This window comes from Micropterus dolomieu, linkage group LG21, assembly GCF_021292245.1.
Source record: "Micropterus dolomieu isolate WLL.071019.BEF.003 ecotype Adirondacks linkage group LG21, ASM2129224v1, whole genome shotgun sequence".
In the NCBI taxonomy this organism is placed as follows: Eukaryota; Metazoa; Chordata; class Actinopteri; order Centrarchiformes; family Centrarchidae; genus Micropterus; species Micropterus dolomieu.
The window spans coordinates 32,420,288-32,438,207 of NC_060170.1; the positions used below are offsets into that span (position 1 = coordinate 32,420,288).

Consider the following 17,920-nt stretch of genomic DNA (forward strand, 5'->3'; position numbering starts at 1 on the left):
ATTTCTGTTCCCCACAAGATGCTGTAAATTGTCAAAGTGTTTGGTGATCTAATGCCATCAAGTCAAACTCTGAATTTGTCCAATACTTTGATTTACAACCAAATCATAAAACTAATGGCATGTACTTAGTGTTTAGTGCTAATTAACAAACGTTAGCATGGTGCCACATGGTACTCTACCTACCATCATAGCATTGACATTGTGAGCATGTTCCCATGCTAGCGTTGGCATTTATCTCAAAACCAAATAGTCTGGCTTCAAAATTCCTACTTCAGGTAAACACAAGTTATTACTTTGCACAATTCTGTTTTTCATGATGAACTCATCAGGTCAAACCACAGAAGGAAAACGAGGGCTTTTAAGAAAGCCAGGAACACCGTCCCACACTCAGAGACCCGCGGCCTTATCCTTCTTTGTATATGTTGCTGAGTCGACGCAGCCCATCCATGTCTCATTGTGTCCACAACAAAAGCCAAGACTGAACAGGCCGAACAAAATTCATATTTAGAAAGGTCGTGATTGTGCTCGTGTGAATAGCTGGCTCCCCAGACTAGCCCCAGGGGCCTGTCAACCTTATTCCCCCTTTAACAACATAACACATTTGGACTGCTACAATAGAATTTATGTCTGCCTGCTCCCTGGCTCCTACACCCACTTACAGCGATAGGAGTGGAGGGATTACTCTTCCTGCATTTTTCAAGGCTGAATCCAGACCCCACTGGTTCTTAGAAGAAATTGTTTTCATTACAGCTTTTCAAACAGTGCCCCGAGCCATTCTGTCAGTGTGATAGGGGGAACTTGGTGGTATTGAAAACGAGACAAATTGGTTTCTGGCCCAGGGGGGGGAAATTATAATTAGCAGAGCTCAAACTCTGCTGCTTTCATGAGAGCTTTGTTTGCAGTACTGCGCTTTTGCCATGACGATCCTGTGCTCAAAGGGTGCGATCAATCCGTCTTGCTGTCAAAACCAGACTCGCACCGTATTGTCCCGTCACTCAGTGTCCGCCAGGTGTTACGCTGCCTGATGGGCCTCTCGGTTTTTCAAGTGGCCTTGAGGTCAAAGATAACAGAGAGTCTAAAGTAAACCATCACACTCCGCTCTCCCCTTCCACTTCTTCCTCCTCCTCCTCCTCCTCCTCCTCCTCCTCCTCCTCCGATTCCAACCCTTTTCTGTCAGCACTCTGTGTGAACTTTGAAAGACGTTTCCTCAGTCTTAGATGAAGGAAATAGCCACTCTTAGCTGCCCCGATTGTTAATGACTCAGCTTTGTACAAGAGGAGTAGAAGTGCAGATAGTGCAAAATGATGACATGGATAAAAACTGAGCCCATTCAGAAATACTCGGCCTATATCCTCTCCTTCATTAACTGCTTGTCTGGAAAGAAACACCTTTTTCTATTCCTGACATGCAGACTGGGACACTCTGACACAAAGCTGCATGTTAGGTCCAGCTTTAAATAAAGGTTAAAATTGGCCAGATGCTCTGTCCTTATCACTATGGCAACTCTTGGTCTAAATATAAGTATGAAATCCTGATATTTATATATATTTTCCTATGCTACAGTATATCTGTTCTATATCTGTTGTAGCCTTTATTTCATGAGGATCGCAACAAAAATATACTTCATAATCAAATTATGTTAACCCTTTCGTGCATGGTGTCCCCATTTGTGGACAGTTATTTTAACTCCATTTTGGGTTAATATATCCTGTTTATCTCCAAGTCATTCGAGAACAGAGTCAGTTGATTGATAGCAACATTATTACATTTGGGATGTTGATATGTTATAACGTAAGATAAAAAAAGGTTACTGTGTTTCTGCATACATTTAACTACAGCTATAAATACCACTGAGAGTGTTTTTCTGCTATTTATTCCTAAAATATGTGTTTTAATTGTTCGTTTTCACTAATTGAGCTTAAATAAATTGCATAAAATGACATATCCATATTGCCACCTGTGGCATTTTACTCCTTTGTTGCATGGTGTCTACATACGTAATACGTAAAAATGTAAATGGATTTCAGTTTTACCCCAATTTTGAGTAATAAAAAGAATCTTTTAAAAAAATCATGATAATGATTTTAATAATTTATCCATGAGAGGGTTAAACTGCAGTACCATTTTTCTTTTGCTTAAATATGCCTCCAGCATGTACAGAACAACATATCCAATATTCACTCTCCGATTAGCTCTCCCAACAACTTCTGAAGGAAATATCTGGCTCTTTAGCTGATCAAAGCTCCACTACTTTCACCAGCTAGTTGCTAACTACTTCTTCTTGTTTTTTGGAGTTGTGCAGGTAGGGTACAGTTTGTTTATAAGATTTTTTTTTCTCTGAAAACAGATGCCTGTTTAAACTACAAACAAGGTTGGTGAGAGCAGTGAGATTGAAACCAAACATTGCAGGACAGAAAAGCAACAAAGAGTTGACAGGTGCTAAAATGCTCAGCAGAGCTGGATGGAACTGTGGAGTTGGGTTATAATTCTCTGTGGGTTCACCCCTTTTAATATTACATGTAGTCAGTTAGTCATTGTTAATATAACAATATTTGTTAATGTAACTTTTAATCAAACCACCACAGCCGTTGTTTAGATTGCAAACCTTGAGGCATTTATTGTACCGGTGTACTGGTTAATATTGTTAATCATCTCTAGGTTTTACTGACTTTACTGAATAAATTGAAGGAGAAGCTTGAATTCAGTATTTGAAAATCGCATGTTCATTCAAATACTCCAGCACACTCTCAAGGGGAAGGGTGGTGAAAGCTTTGGTTTCTTAAGTGGTTTTCCTCATGCAGATTTCCACAGCTAATTCAGGACTTTTGTTTCTCTGCCCATAATACAGGAAAGGCAGAAAGTGGGAAGAAAAATAGAAGGGGGAAAACACACAAAGTAGAGAGTGGGAGAGGAGAAAGAGGGTTGGGATTCCAATGGGTGGATTGGAGGGGATTTAGTCCTTTAAATAGAATCACCTGTTCATCTGGGATTAGTAGGAAGCAGAGCTCTATTTTGGTTCATGGGGATGTTTCCCCATCACGCCTTGGGTCTTACTGGGTGTGAAGCAGATTCCTGGTGCTCTCATTAGGGGTTTTGGTGTATGAGAACTCTATTTGGGTTGAGACCAAGATATTGTGGGTTCAGATTTCTGGACCAACTGGGGGAAGCTTTTTCCTTCCTCAGAAAATTAAGATGCCCTTGAGTAAAACAGTGCTAAAAAAGCATGCATAATCTGGATGGATGCAGGTTAAATTAAGGGATGTAACAGGTGGAAAGGCTTGGAAGCACAATACGCACACCTCCAAAATCTGACACTATTCCTTTAAGCCACTGAGGAAGTTAGTGTTTCATTTTTTCTTCTATTGTTTGGCTTGGTGGTGATTTTTAGCTCCCACCTTTAACCCATGGTCCTTACGTCATCGCATCAAGGCCTCCTCCCTTTTGGCCAAATGGGGATTTTCTGATTTCATAATTATTTGGAAAAGATGACAGCAAGAGGGGGGGAAAAAAACCCAAACCCAGGTTTTAGAAAACGTCTGTGAGAGACCTGATAAAAGGATGCACATGTTTGAACAACACCTTTTTGGAAAGTTAGCATCTGTCTCATTTTTCCACCCCATCGTGTCTAGTTTTAACCTGAATAAGTAGGTTTGCACCTGCAAATCTCCAACGTCATGCTCAGAAGGCAAACAGCATGTGTAAGTCAAATTCTTCTACAATGTATCAAAATGCATTTTTGACTGTTTCTTTAAATATCCAGCGCTGATTGTTTTCAGAGTATTGGCTAGCCCCACCCAGCCTCCTCAAGGGGATTTTTTTGGCTACCTTCAAACAGGCTAAATCACAGATGACTCTACACCACCTATAATTGGGTCAGTGTGTGTATTTATAGACAGAATCTGTCTTTCCAAACACATTAAACGCCAAACAGAGCTAGTTCCACTAAACAGCCTGAATTGTGCTCCAGCTATTATCAGTTTCTCTCATTAGCGTCCTGTGGAACCACTTAGAGTATCACTCAGAACAAAAACCCTCAGCTCTGCTGTAATGAAACTGCAAGAAAGAAAGAAAGTGGATAGTCATTGTTGGTTCCTATGTTACTCTGCATAGCAGTGGACTAGCAAATAAAACTTTATCCTTCTCATCTTCTCCCCTCAGAGTAACAGGAGTTGATACCGTGTAAGAGCAAAATACATTTATCTTTATAAAGGCCATCAGTCTTCATTCCAGCATGTCGCCAACTTGCTACTCTCCATCATGGCGTTGGGCCTTTCAGCAAAATATATTCCCAGGAATCACTTAACAATTTAGTAATGAAATTCCACACCCTTAACGTGAATATGTTGTTATTGTAAAAGCCTAGCTGAGCAGCTCTGGAGTCCCCTTTATTGAATCCGTGGTGACCTGACATCAGCGTTTATCCCTGCATATGGCTCCAGCTAGACTCCTGCTGCTCTGACTCTCCAGCTCTCGCCTGCCGTGACTGCTGGAAGAAAGACCTCAACTAAGCGGATCAAACCTTACATATTGCGCCACAATTTCATTAAGGGTCACAATTCGCAGGGCTGTCAGCGCCATAATAAACTCCCCAGTGCAACCGGAGCAGATGGTGCGACCCAAGCGTCACGGGAGAGGCTTCCAGAGGAATCCCCTTAATAAGGGAAATAGGCCAGCAGCAGGCGCTTTAGAAGATAACTCCTGCCTTTTCATATTATATTCACAAGATCCTTTGGTGTGTGCGAGTAGAACCAGATGAATCTGTAAATCTTGGTTTGGTTAATCAGGGAGTCAGAGGGCAATGCTTTTCATCTTTCTTGGTCTTAAAACAGAACAATTGTCTCTGGACATTTTGAAATCTTATCTGTAAAATATCAGTCCTAAACGTACTGTTCCTGCTGTGACCTGTTGGTTTATTAAAATATTTCCAATTGACTGTTTGCTATGCCTTACCGTTGCTTTGCCCATCGAGCGTTGCATTCAAACACGGCACACTAATTGATATCAGTGGTAGATTTACCACTAAAAATTTTGCTTTTTTGAAACGGTGGGTCCTTAAGTTCAGTCAGAGGAACAAGCTTCTCATTACATACATTTGATTAGCTGTAGCCAAGTAATCTAATAATTTCTCCCTGAGTTGAGTGAAAAAGTTAAAATGGCACAGGAAGTAATTCTTTTGTTGAGAACTGTTAGTAGTAAGCTAGTTAACAGGACATGCTAACATTTGCAGCTTACATTAGAGCAGATAAGAAGCAGTTTAAACCAATTCCTTACACGTGTTTTGGGTTTTCTAAAGGCAAAAAAGACACCATCTTCCAAACTTTCTGTGTGATCCAAGTATTTCTCTTATAGAGGGGTGTATTGCAAAGGCTAGAGCCTGCTATGCCTGTTGTTGCTGTTGAAAGCTATGATTGGATGTTCCTAGAAAACGGTTAATAACATGTCTTTGCATGTAAAAATTGTGTCTTGTTAGAATTTAACTAGAATTTGGCAGCTCTGATCTGGACCAGGCACACTGCCATTTTGGCTCTTCAGCGCTTGAGCTCCACCCTCCCAAAATCAGCCAACCGCTGGAATAATCGACCTGCCTTCCCTGTATGCTGCGTGCCACATACGTTGCCACAGGGCACATTTTTAGCCCAAGGTCTTCTAACTGCTATCCACCCCTCTTATGTTTCAGTCAGCAGGGTCAGAAATGCTCCCTTGGATAGAATGGGTGCTCGATTGAGTCTGCATCAGTGGACGAGCTCTTTTTTGGGTTGGTGGAGCCTTGACGCTGTAACTGTCCCGCGAGGGTTTAACGTCAGCGACCTATATTTACATCTGTTCTCTGGCAACAAGTTTGCCAACTAAGCAAGGCTCACTGGGCAGTGGCGTGTGAATTGGCACTTGATGTGAAAGAACATATTGATGCTCTCTGTAAAACGCTAACACTGCTGTAATATCAATTATGCAGCCGCTCAGTGTTAGCTTGAATGTGCCCAGTCATGTATGTGGCGTCATGCTGTTCTGTGCTGTGACTTGCTGTACACTCGAGCTACAGAGCTTGCGTTGAAGACAGGTCATCCCAGTTTAGTGACCCTCCCTCTGTCTGTCCCAGTCTTTGTTCGCAAGTTCCCAGAGAACACTGGTGGGATTCTGCCCTGTGCTGCCAGCCTCTGTTGCTAAAAGGAATCATTGTCTTGTCTTGTTGAAACTCGGTAAATCAATGGGACTCTTTGTTCCCTATGCAGCATTTAGGACGTGGAGCCCCGGACTGCACTGACGTGGCACGATCGCGGCCTGCTGAGCGTAGACTCAGCAGATCATATATGTGTGTCTTCTGTGCTGTTAGAAAGGTTCTGAAAGGACCAGCAGCTTGTCGTCCCAAACCGCAGCCAACCAACCAGAGAATGAACTGGGAACTATGATATCACAGAGCTGCCTTCTCCTCAGAGGTTTCCCATCCCGCCTTTTCTCTCTCTCTGATCCCCTGTGAATGAGTGTGCCTGCTTCCCTATGTACAAGCAAGCTCATAAATAATGTGCTGTATATGTGGTTTGTGTGTTTATGCATTTAAGTTTATGTGGGTGTGTATATGTGTGTGTGCGTGTGCACACCAGTCCCTCAACTGATCTACATAACCTCCCTTGCCGGATAAAAAATCCCTGTTTGGTAATATACAATTAAGATTCCTGCAGATGTGAAGGGGCCACTGATGAGTTCCCTCAGTAGGAGAGAGGGTGGGAGGCGTGGAGACTGTGATGAAGGAGGCGAAAGAGTGGGTTTGAGGAGGGAGAGGTGGGGATGCTCTTCTGGGAGGTCTAGTGAAAGCACCTGAATCGGCTCTGGGGCGCATGATGGATGACGAGGAAACAACTGAGAAAGGGAAGAAGACAGGACGACAATTTGGTCTCCTGCTAATTTTTCACTTTCACCTGTTCAGCACACACGTGACTGCAGCACGGACACAAAGACACTGGACATGGGGTTAATTAATGTTAAATCCACACAATTCAGGAAGGAGATTCTTTTGAAAGGTCCCAAGATGGAATTTCTTTTCGCCCTGAAAAGCTTCTCAAATCCAAAGACGCTCTAATTTAATTCAATTCTCATGTTTAATCCTCGACAGCTCTGTTATGACTCAATTTACGTTTTAAGTGGCATGCTTGTATTTTGACCACATACATTTTTACACATAGTAGTTACTGCAAAACCAACACCCAGATTGACAGCTTCTACTGAGTCTTAACTGGATTTCTCATTACAGGCCACCTGGCTGGGTTTACTGGTAAAAGAGGTAGTGTTTGTTGGGTCTTATAGGAGCAATTTGACATTTTGAGATATGTGCTTACTCATTTTCTTGCAAAGAATTTGGATACATCTATCACATATGTCCATTTAATGAGAGGCAGGCGATAGTTAGCTTAGATTAGCATGACTGACACGGGGGCTACACCTAGCCTGGTGCTGTTCAAAGGTAAAAAAACAAACAAAAAAAACAAAGTGTCTCAGCTGGTTTGCACAGCAACCTCATGGTGACAACAAATTAAAGAAACAGGGCTGCCAACTTTTCAATTTAGTTTGGAGTGAGATTTGGTATTGGAGGTCGGTTCATTTTAGGCCTTCTGTGTCATATCCCACCGCAGGGGTCGGGGTCATCACTATTTAACACTGCATGCCACAGCCACATGCATGTGTAGCCAAGTCAATAATCATGCTCAGATCAGTGTGATCAGGATACTTGCCAACCTCCAGACATCACAGCCTTAATTCCGACCAACCTAATCATGTATTGGGGGTCTTCCCCTCAGAATCTATGTGTCAAAACCAGAGAATGTATTTCTATTAAAAAATACAATCGGGTTCAGAGCGGGTTCGCTTGATTCTTGTCACAGCGTCCGCCAGTGTTGCATCATCTGAATAGAGTGTAATTGCGCCGAGTCTACGCTATCAGTTATAGGCTACATTAGTTTTTCCAATGCGTGAGAAAATTGATGTATGGCGTGAGGGCGTGTGAAAAGTGTCAAATGCGCGACTCTCATGCTCACTGTGTGAGAGTTGGCAGCTCTGGAAAGTCTTTATGCTAACTTAAGCTAAGCTAACAATCTCCTGGCTGCAGCTTCATATTTAACAAACATGAGAGTGGGATCAGTCTTCTAACTCTGAGCATGAAAGTTAATAAGTGTTTTTCCCCAAATGTCTAACTGTTCTTTCAATTTTTAGAAACACTTATTATTATTATTATTATACTAAGTGCTCGCAGGGAATTTCACTAAATATATTGAAGTTCAAAAAGGCTACAACTAGCACCTTCACAATGAAATACACACTGCATGTGTGTACTCCTACGCTTACCGTAGCTATTTTCCACCTACAATGGTAGGCATCAGATCAAGACCCACAGGGAAGCACATCTGGACATCAGTGGTGGGAGAGCGGGTCAGGTCCCAGGCCTACTCTGTCATAATACATCCAGGCATGTGGGCTGCTGTGAAGGCTATGCTATTATGGAGCCCACCACCACCACCACCACCACACCACCACACCACAGAAAGCTCCCTTCAGAGTCTGAGGTCACGCACTACACATGCACCATACTGTAAATCAAAACTGTGAAGCAGCAGTGTTTGATCCACTTTCCTCAACAAAGGCTTCTTGCGCTGTATACAAATAAAGCTGTGTGTTTGTCTCTTATCTTATTCAAACCAAAGCTGCATATTTTAGGCATTCACACTGAGACATTTTTAGAGCAATTTCGGTCCTTATAAAGAATATATGGAAAGAGATCTCCCCCTGTGTTTCAATTTTATTTGTAATATTCAGCAAATTGTTTGTCAGTATTGCTCAGCAACAGTGCCTCAGCCTCCCTCACAGTGCAGTCTGTGCTAAATATATATTCAATCTCTCTCTTTCCAGATCTGTCCGCAGCTGTACTGAAGTGGAAAGTACAGCATTATAAGCAGCATATGGACAATCACTTAGGGTTAAGAATTTAATATTCCAACTCTGGCTCTCAATATCCCATAATATTGTCTTTAGTGAAATGAATTTTTCCCATGATGTCAAATCTGTTTGAGGTGAGGGGAAGGCCAAATCACTCAAAATGAAATAGTCTGAGGTGTTAAGCCTGGAGAGGTTTGACTGAGCACATGTTAGTGTTGGAAGAATGGTGTTTCTGTTCCAGTCAGTGCTGGGCTGTGTGTGTGAGGAATCTTATGAGTGTGATGTATCTGTGTGTATATAACTTACTGTTGCAGATGAACTGAAAAGCTAGTTAATGATATTATCTTTGTGTACTGCCAGGCTTGACTGATTATAACCACTCCCACTGCTTGTGATGTCCAAAAACCTCTCCTCAGTTTTCATTTATTATGCAAGGTACTAAGTGAGCCAAGTGCCAAAATAGTTGAAGCACAAGCTGTTTGGCTAAATCACATATTCTACTCGAGACATGATATTTCACAAGGGGAAAAGACAGGAGGGAGGCAGTGTTGCGGCTTTACATGTGCCACAAAGCTGTCGTATTTGTTGAGCATGTTGGATAATGATAGTAAAATTGTCAGGGAGCTTGCCAGAGCCGCTTTGTTTCTGCTGGCTTCAGGGTTTGGTCAATGTCTGTCTGGCCTGACATCAATGACCTCTGGGTTCTGGTTGAGTTCCTGCTCTGGGACCGTAACTGTAACTAGAGAGGGTCACTGTCACTTATGGTGGAACCGTCAATTTAAGCATAAACCAGTGCTCAGAGGCAGTCTGAGCTTAACAATTAAAGTGAGACCACAATATGTAACTGAAGAAATAACATACAGCACATTATTCTTTTACAAAAGAAAAGTTGAATTCATAACTGCAGCTACAGCCTGACTTGGTCTGATATGACCTTTAGCTTATGGTGGCTAATGTTAAGCATTGTTAGCTAACTTTAGGTAGCTATTGCTGTATAACTGACACTACGGAGTCAGTGTGCTGTCTTTTTAACTCATCCCTACTTGTGATACTGTTACACTGTATTTAACTGTTAACACTTAGGCCACAGTGGTGCTGCTCAGCAAAAGTACTTTCTTAATCTAAACAGCTGATGGGAAAAAAAAAAAATCCAACTACACGTTTAAAAGTCTTGCCAAAAATGAGCACTTTTACAGGAACAGTTTTGCTCCTCAATGTTTCCATTATAATAAGGATTCCTTAGAGTTGGACACTTGGTGCCATTGGCTGTTTAGTGTGCAAGAGGGTTTTACATATCAAGACAAAACTGTCAACAGAATTGTTAAGTTAATGGTTAAAGGTTAAATGTTCTGAGTGAATGGATGATTCCTTCAATATTAAAAGAAAAGGGTAAAATTTCAATTAATGTATTTTCCTGTTGATAATAAACGGTTTACAAGAAGACTGATGGTAAGCCATAACTTTTCTAGGCATTTGTAACCGCTAACCCCAAAAGCTTAGAAATGTCTGTTCTGCCAGTGATGCCTGAAAACTTTGGTCCTTGATCATGGCTGCAAGGGAGCCGTGTTACATTTAACATTAGCAGAAAAACATGACAATTTTAGGCTTTGCTTTCTTTTCTGACTCTTCCACAGGGGCATTTAATCACACTCTGACAATTTCTTACAGTTGTTGCCTTACAAGTTGCATCTGCACAGGACTCTCCGGGTTGATTCCCAAAACCATTGCTGTCTTCTGGTATGTGACTTGAATCGTTTGCTGTAAGGGAGGAGGAGTATGTGTGGACCTCTCCCCTTGTTTTATTATATCAGTTGAGTTGTGTGTCATCCATCTATGCCAACCTCTGTACCAGCCAGGGCCTGTGAGTATGTACATTAAAGTGATTGATGAACAGTTCATTAGGCTGATGTGCTCTGTAGGGGCAGACAAGCATCCGGCAACAAGAAATGCATTTACAATGCAACCAGAATTTGCTGCTGCTCGACGTCGGGTGCGTCAGCATTTTAGCAAGACTCTGCAGCCTTTGTGAAAAATTTGCTTCTGTGAGAACAATTTTCTAAATGTGAAAATACATTATTATTGCTATTATTCACACAAGTAGCTGATGTTTGTTTACATAATGACTTTTTATGGGTTAGTTGTGTGATTAAGTGGATTAGCAGGAAGGACATGGTTGAGTTGTGAAAATGACGCTGTTTGCACATCCAATTAAATCAGCGTTTTTTTGGAAAGATTGATGAGTGATGTACTGTAAATATCACCAGGACCAGAAGGTAGGAAGGAAGCTGGTCCACCAGTAACTGCCAACACTGCCTGCAGACAAGCAACATGTCCATATAGCATGGTGTGAACGTGTGCTTAATCTTAATTCATTTAAGAGGTAATGTTACTTACCATGTGTTTTCTGACAGCCCTTCATTGTGCCACTCATATTTATGCGCACCTCAGATCAGGTATCACCAGCTCCAGACCTCAAACACTGGTATCAGGTCTGGCTTTGAAAAATCCATGTTGGCTAAACCCCAAAATACAAGGCCGAGCTTCTCCACATTGTGTCGGCTGCACATTGAGAGGATTGCTCTGTTCTTTAGAGAGGTGTGTGTGTGTGTGCTTGTCCAGTGCCAGCTTTGGATTCAGCTTCCTGCAGGAAGTGAGAAGAGAATTGGGACTGACCTCACCGGTGTGGATGGAGGCAGCTTGCAGATGGCGCTTGTAGATAACTAGCCATAGCAGCCATAATTGTGTTGGAGAGAGATGGTGAAGGGTCATTAAGGTATGGGCATTAAGGTCAACAACTAGTCTCGCTTCTTAAAACTGTGCCAGGGCTTTGTGTTCATCTGACTTTTACAGACTCTGTCTGCCGTGTCGTCATTCAGAGTTAAAATTTCCCATACAGTAGATGCAACAGATTCTAGAGATTCTTAGATTGATGCCATGAGAGTCTTTTTAGAGTTGTGTCGCCTCCTTCGAGTCATAACTCTTGGAGGCTTTTGATGGTGGCTACACACATGCAGGCCGCAGTGCTCGGGGCTTAGAATAAGAGTGGCTGGGAATGTGAAACGGGGCAAGCCAACTTCTGCGGGCATTGCTCTCCTGCCTTACATATCAGCCTGGAAACTGAGTGAGCAGCCCCAACGGTCGTCTGAAGCAAGGGGCGTCCATGTTGGCAGAATGCACCCCCCCCACCCCCCACCCCCCCAAAATACATAATTCAATCTGGCAGAGCTTAACATGCTAACACAGACCGAGGCAACAGTTGCATTGGCAGAGCTGACTATCCCTGTTACTGTGGTCTAAATACCCACAGATATTTACTGCACTTGTCTAGTTAAGCCTCAGTGTCTTTGGCCCCATAAGCCTCATTTATTCCAACTGACCCATGGCACTGTACTGGTTTCCGGTCTCCCACAGGGAGCCTGACAGACAAGGCAGCACATGTGTCATTACTCCTTGGGGAGATTACACTACACACCAGCCCACACAACACACTGTTTGTGTGAATGCATGCACATGGGTGTGATCTGTTGTGCCAGTTTATGGACACATGTCAATGCAAACTGTTTCTCATCAGTAAAAGTGACTGACGTGTGTTATTGGATTACGAGAGAAGGCGTTGTTGATTTGTTGGTGGTTTACTGGAGTGTGGGGGGACATTTAGGGAGAGTGTGTGATTTGTGCTTTTGTAGATTATAGTTGAGCTAAACATGAAGATTGTGTGAGAGTATTTCTCTTCATGATGAGAAAGGGAAGGACGGTGATGCTAGCACACACTTGCAAGCGCGCACACACACACACACACACACACGTCATTCCTCTCCCATATGGAAATGTTTGTTTTATCACCAAGTGAGATCCACGTTTGTGACATCTGCTCCCACAAACTGCTTTACCACATTAAGAGGAAACTCTGCGGCGAATATGAATGAAATGTTATTATCCTAAATCAGATTATGTTACGGTCTGTGTTACAAAAAAATTTGAACCTTCAAAGTCTCCCTCAGACTTTATCGTGCATTTTTCAAATTAAATTTTAGATTTTCTTGAGTTCAAAGGTATTTTATGTATGAGCTGTAAATATAGCTTTGAAAAACTGTTCATTTAAACATAAGCCTCATGGGTATGGTTTGTAATAGTATCAGCGCTCACTATAGTGTGATTTCATTTAGTGTGGTAAGCTTGATAAACTGCATTTGTGGCCGAAGAAAATAGAATGGGCATAAAAAGAGTTATGAATATGTAAAATACAAAAGAAGGAGTATTCCGGGACAAAGCATTTTAGTTCATTTCAAATGGACTTCCTAATGCAATTATGAAAATGCAAATTACTTTGAGCTCTGAGCTGAAATGCAGATGAAATACAGTATACCCTGCAGCTGCACAGGTCCCTCCTCTGCTCTGCTGTCTTACAGGGAAGTCAACCGCTCCTCGTGGCTGTCTCCTCATCAATAAACAGAGCTGTTGTGGGACTTGACTTTGCATTTCTCCATCTCCTAACATTTGTATTAATTTACAAGTCTGTTCATGAATAATAAACATTTGAAAACAAAAACACCAATCTAATCAAAAATACAATAAATGTTTTTGTTATTGTTACTTAACTTGGATGCTTGAGCTTCCAGTTTGACACCAGACGACTGTTTTCACATTAGTATGATTCTGTGGCATCAAAACTAGTAGTACTAGAGTGTTTTTACATATCAATAAGGATGTATGGAGGGGATCATTAAGCAGGAAATTAATGGAGATTTTGATAATCAATTCATCATCTGAGTCATTTTTCAAACGTTTGCTAGTTCCAACTTCTCAAATGCTTTTCTCGCTGTAAATTAAACTGAATTTAAAGACGCCATTTTGGGTTCTGGGAACATGTGATAACGATTATTCACTATTTTTGACATTTTATAGACTTAACTTAAATACATACTCTAAATGTGAATAGACAGCTCTGCCTAAAAGTTGTATTGCTGTGCAGTGTGTGGGCAATGAAAAGGGAAAACATCCTTTTCTAATAAATTGCTTAGGGCTTAAGGAAATTAATTTTCTGATACCCAATCAATCTGTGCAGCTCTGCCTCTCATCTGACCTGCCTGGAGCTGCTCTGATCCACACCTTCAGCAAACATCGTTGCTGTCTGCGCTGACAACAGGCCTGCTGCTGTGTGTTTGTGTGTAGAATACTAAATGTGTGTGAATGCAGTGCCTGAAGGATGTGTTTGTGTTAGAGATTGGCAGCTCCCAGGGGAATTAGCAGTGATGGATGCTGCTGTTCATGAATCCTACGAGGAGTGAAATAAGTTTGACAGAATTTGAAAAGCAGGAATGAATCTGGAAAACTGGTGCAGGGCTTCTGAGGGCAGAGGCGGGAGTACAATTCTGTGATTGCCTGGTGAGACAAATGTGAAAAGATTTCTTAGTATGGTCTGCGGATCAGGACTGAAACTTCCTAATCGAGCCCTCGTCTCCTAATAGAATACATTTTTTATTTTTTTTGAAAATAAAAGTCACTTCCTGAAAGATGAAAAGACACCAGCCATGCAACAGATTCAGGATCACTGGGTCTCAGCGGGCAGTCTGCAGGAGAACAGACCTCTCATGTGCGTGCCTCTGGGTTCAGCGTTAATGAACTAATGAGTGGGATGGTATTCTCACCGTGTGCTGAACACAAAGTGTTCCCAGCGGCCCTGCAGAAATATGTATTGTTACGAGTGTCATTCATGCTCACAAGCATTACGGTCTGATAAGGCTTCATATCTGATCCTGATAGTAGATGAATTGTTCCCATAGAAAACACATTTAGCTTTGAACATTTGAATGTCAAGAAAAGCTGAATACGCTGCTGTACAGGTTCTTAGTAAAACTGGTAATAGACAGCAAAGGTAGTTTGAAGATTTTCTGACTCTATGAAAATTAAATGTTCCAACCAGAGCAAGTCTTTTGGCTTTTAATTAACTAAAATTAATTAGCTGCAAAACTACCAGGGTGGGCACTGTTCTCAGTTATTTGTTATGTAACTCGGGTATTAACTGGGAACTGTGATTTGTTTCTTGTCATTTTGAGTCTAATTTTAGTTTAATCATCTACCTCCTCTCCTTTTCTCAAGCAAGTTAGCGTTACTGTATTTTGATATTAAACTGCAACTTAATACCAGGCTGAAAAGCAGTTTCACTGCCCTTTCTGGTGGAGTGGACTTCACTTCCACATCACTGCAGCAAGATAAGAAGTTAAAGCACTGGATGTCCACAAAGAAATATTTCCAGCTGGTGCTTTAGAGGAACGACACTGATTGTACACATATAGATCATAGAGTAGTACTCGCTTATATAATGTCTTCTGTGGCACTGTGGGAACTTTATCAAGTCTCAGAGAATAAATAAAACCCTGATGATGTCGTGGGAGTTATCTTGCCTTGGAGTTTACTCCTTTATAACAGAAAGCCTGCATTACAAGCTGGGGCTGTGGTAATTAAAAGGGCTAATGAGATGATGCTATTAGCTGCGTTATGGGAACTGCAGGATCCAGCTATTGTTTAAGCTTGACCCTTACTACGGACTTAAAGTGCGACAATTTTGACCATTATTTTTTTGATCTGTCTTTTGTGAGTTCCCCAATTTTATGAAAGTGGAATACTAAATATGTCAAAGTACCCCTTTGATTGTCATACATGATATAGTGTTTTAAGAAAACAGTTAATCAGAGGATGAAACGTGTTGACACTTTAACAAGGGAGCAGGCAGTGATAGATTTTGTCCTGCTGACTGTCATGAATAAATCAGACACATGTTGTGCATATTAGTCCGTCTTCGCCCTTCATTTACAAAGTCACAATGACTGGCATCTGGTGAAAATGGCTCCCCTCATGTCAGAAAAGTAAGAAAAGTGCTACCCATCAGTGTGGCTCTATTTTCTCTTTGATGGTTGTTCAGACTCTGACCCCACCACCCTTCTCCCAGAGCTACTAAAAGAACAGATAAGAGCGACTTCAAAGGCAGGCCTGCTTTTTCTGCTCCGATCTAAAAGCAGGCAAATGAAGGACAGGCAGATTTGTGTAGCCAAATAGCTTTGGGGTGTGTAGTGTTTAGCGAGCATGTAGACATGCTTTCCTTGGTAGATGTGATTGATTATCGTAGCCCTGTTTAAGGCTGCAAAAGAACCAATCCTACCATCTACCAATTCTTTCTCACGCACCTAACTACTTTACAATGACCATAGAGCATTTTCCTCCCTGTATAGGTTTTCCACAGCAGTGGGATTTAAAGGGTTCATTTCAAAGTGTTTCACCTAGATTTTGTTTAATCAACTGACTCAAGCTTGTGTTTTTTAGGGTGACTGGCAATCAGCTGAGTTTTTAAGACTGGATTTGCGTCCAGGCTTTTTCAAATGTTGTTATTTTATTTGGAAAGACAGCTTGGGTTATCATCACCAGAAAGCAGGGGTGTTTTCCCTAATCTTGCCAGCCTTAATACCCAGCCAGAGACAACCCTTCTGCTGCAGTGACTGAGGAGGCTATCAGATACCCTAGGCGAAGATATTCTCTCTTTCAGTCCTTAAGCTGACGCTGGACGACATGTGTGTATGTGTCTGTCTATGTGTATTATTCAATGTCTATTCACTATCTCTCGGGTGGATATCAGAAGCAGCATCACAAATGAGATGAGGCCCACAAGAGTAAAAAGATACCGGAGGGGAAGCTTGTGCTGCTTTACAACTTGGAGTGAGTGAGTTAGAGCAGTTTATGAAACAGTTTTAGGTGGTTGCAGCTTTAGGGATCCATCATGAATATTTCAAAATACAGATTGTTTTTGCTCAGTTCTGTGCACAAAGCTGTATTAAATAAGGAACCTTGTATCACGTATAGAATCATAAGCATATCATGCCAACCTGAGGCCCTTCAGATAATAAAATGTCTACCAAAACACATGAGTTGTATTTAAATTGGGGGAAGCTGCAGAAAGAGAGTCAACACTCATTTCTACTTTAATGACGCTAATGTATGAAACAAAGTAAAAAATGCAGTGTGGAAGGTTTGCCCTTTTGTAGCAGTCTGCCTCATATTGATCTGACTAACGTTTGTAAGCAGACAGCGCCTTGCTCTGCTAGCCTGAGGAGCAAGCTATGGATTATTCCTCTTTAATCCCTTGTTTTTGCCTTGCTCTTTTCCCAATCTCATCCAGATGAAATGTGATTTTCATTTATTTTACCCCTCAGCACGAATGTTATCTTTACACCTCAGTCACGACAGTGTGCTGGGCATGTTATGGGGCTTTTGAGCTACCGTTTTAAATGCTGAGTGACTGGAGGGTGCTGCCTTTGTTACTGCTCCAGCTCCTATTTGCCTGCATTTTAATTACCCAACGGAATCCAGGTCTTTCTTCTGCTTTGGCCAGCCTCAGGGCTTTAAGCTAGGACCCAACAAAACTCATTTCATTACTGGACTTTTGGCTATATAAACTTGGTCCAAACTTTTTGACAAGTCTGAGGCTTTGCTGCCGCAGTTGAAGTATCATGGTTACACAAGCAGTAAAAGTGGCGTGTAAACAGTGTTGATAAGCGCTCTGTGAGTATTTGTTACTCCTACACAATTAACCAATGTCTGTGGCCTTAATCAGGCTTTTTCTCAGTCACATTTTCCTCCCACGCTGTCTGCTCCAAGGCTTCTAAAATGGTTGCTGTCAGCCGCACTCCATTTTTTTCCCCCTCTCTGTGGCTCGACCCGATCACACTGTGGGGAGAAATACATGATCTGTATAAAGGCGAGTAAATTGAGATTTTGTAAGAGTGTGGAGCTGCATGCTATTGCTTTTCTTTAATCAATTTTAAAGCGTTTGTACCTTGTCTTCTTGCTGCCAAAGCTGTGATGACACAGCATGATACTACTCACTACAGTCCTCTGCGTAAATGGCAGTTCTCCCGAAATGTACTTTGAGGTTGTTATCTTGCATGCTAACATGCTGATGTTGATAACACTACATCCGAGGCTAATGGGAACATCAACAGCAATA

The 17,920-nt window shown here is 41.8% G+C and overlaps 1 protein-coding gene across 2 annotated transcripts in view; it reads left to right on the forward strand.

Annotated features, from left to right (window-relative positions):
* Positions 1-17,920, forward strand: part of zdhhc8b (zinc finger DHHC-type palmitoyltransferase 8b) — a 66,178-nt gene that overhangs the window by 29,989 nt on the left and 18,269 nt on the right. The gene's annotated exons all lie outside the window — the stretch shown is intronic.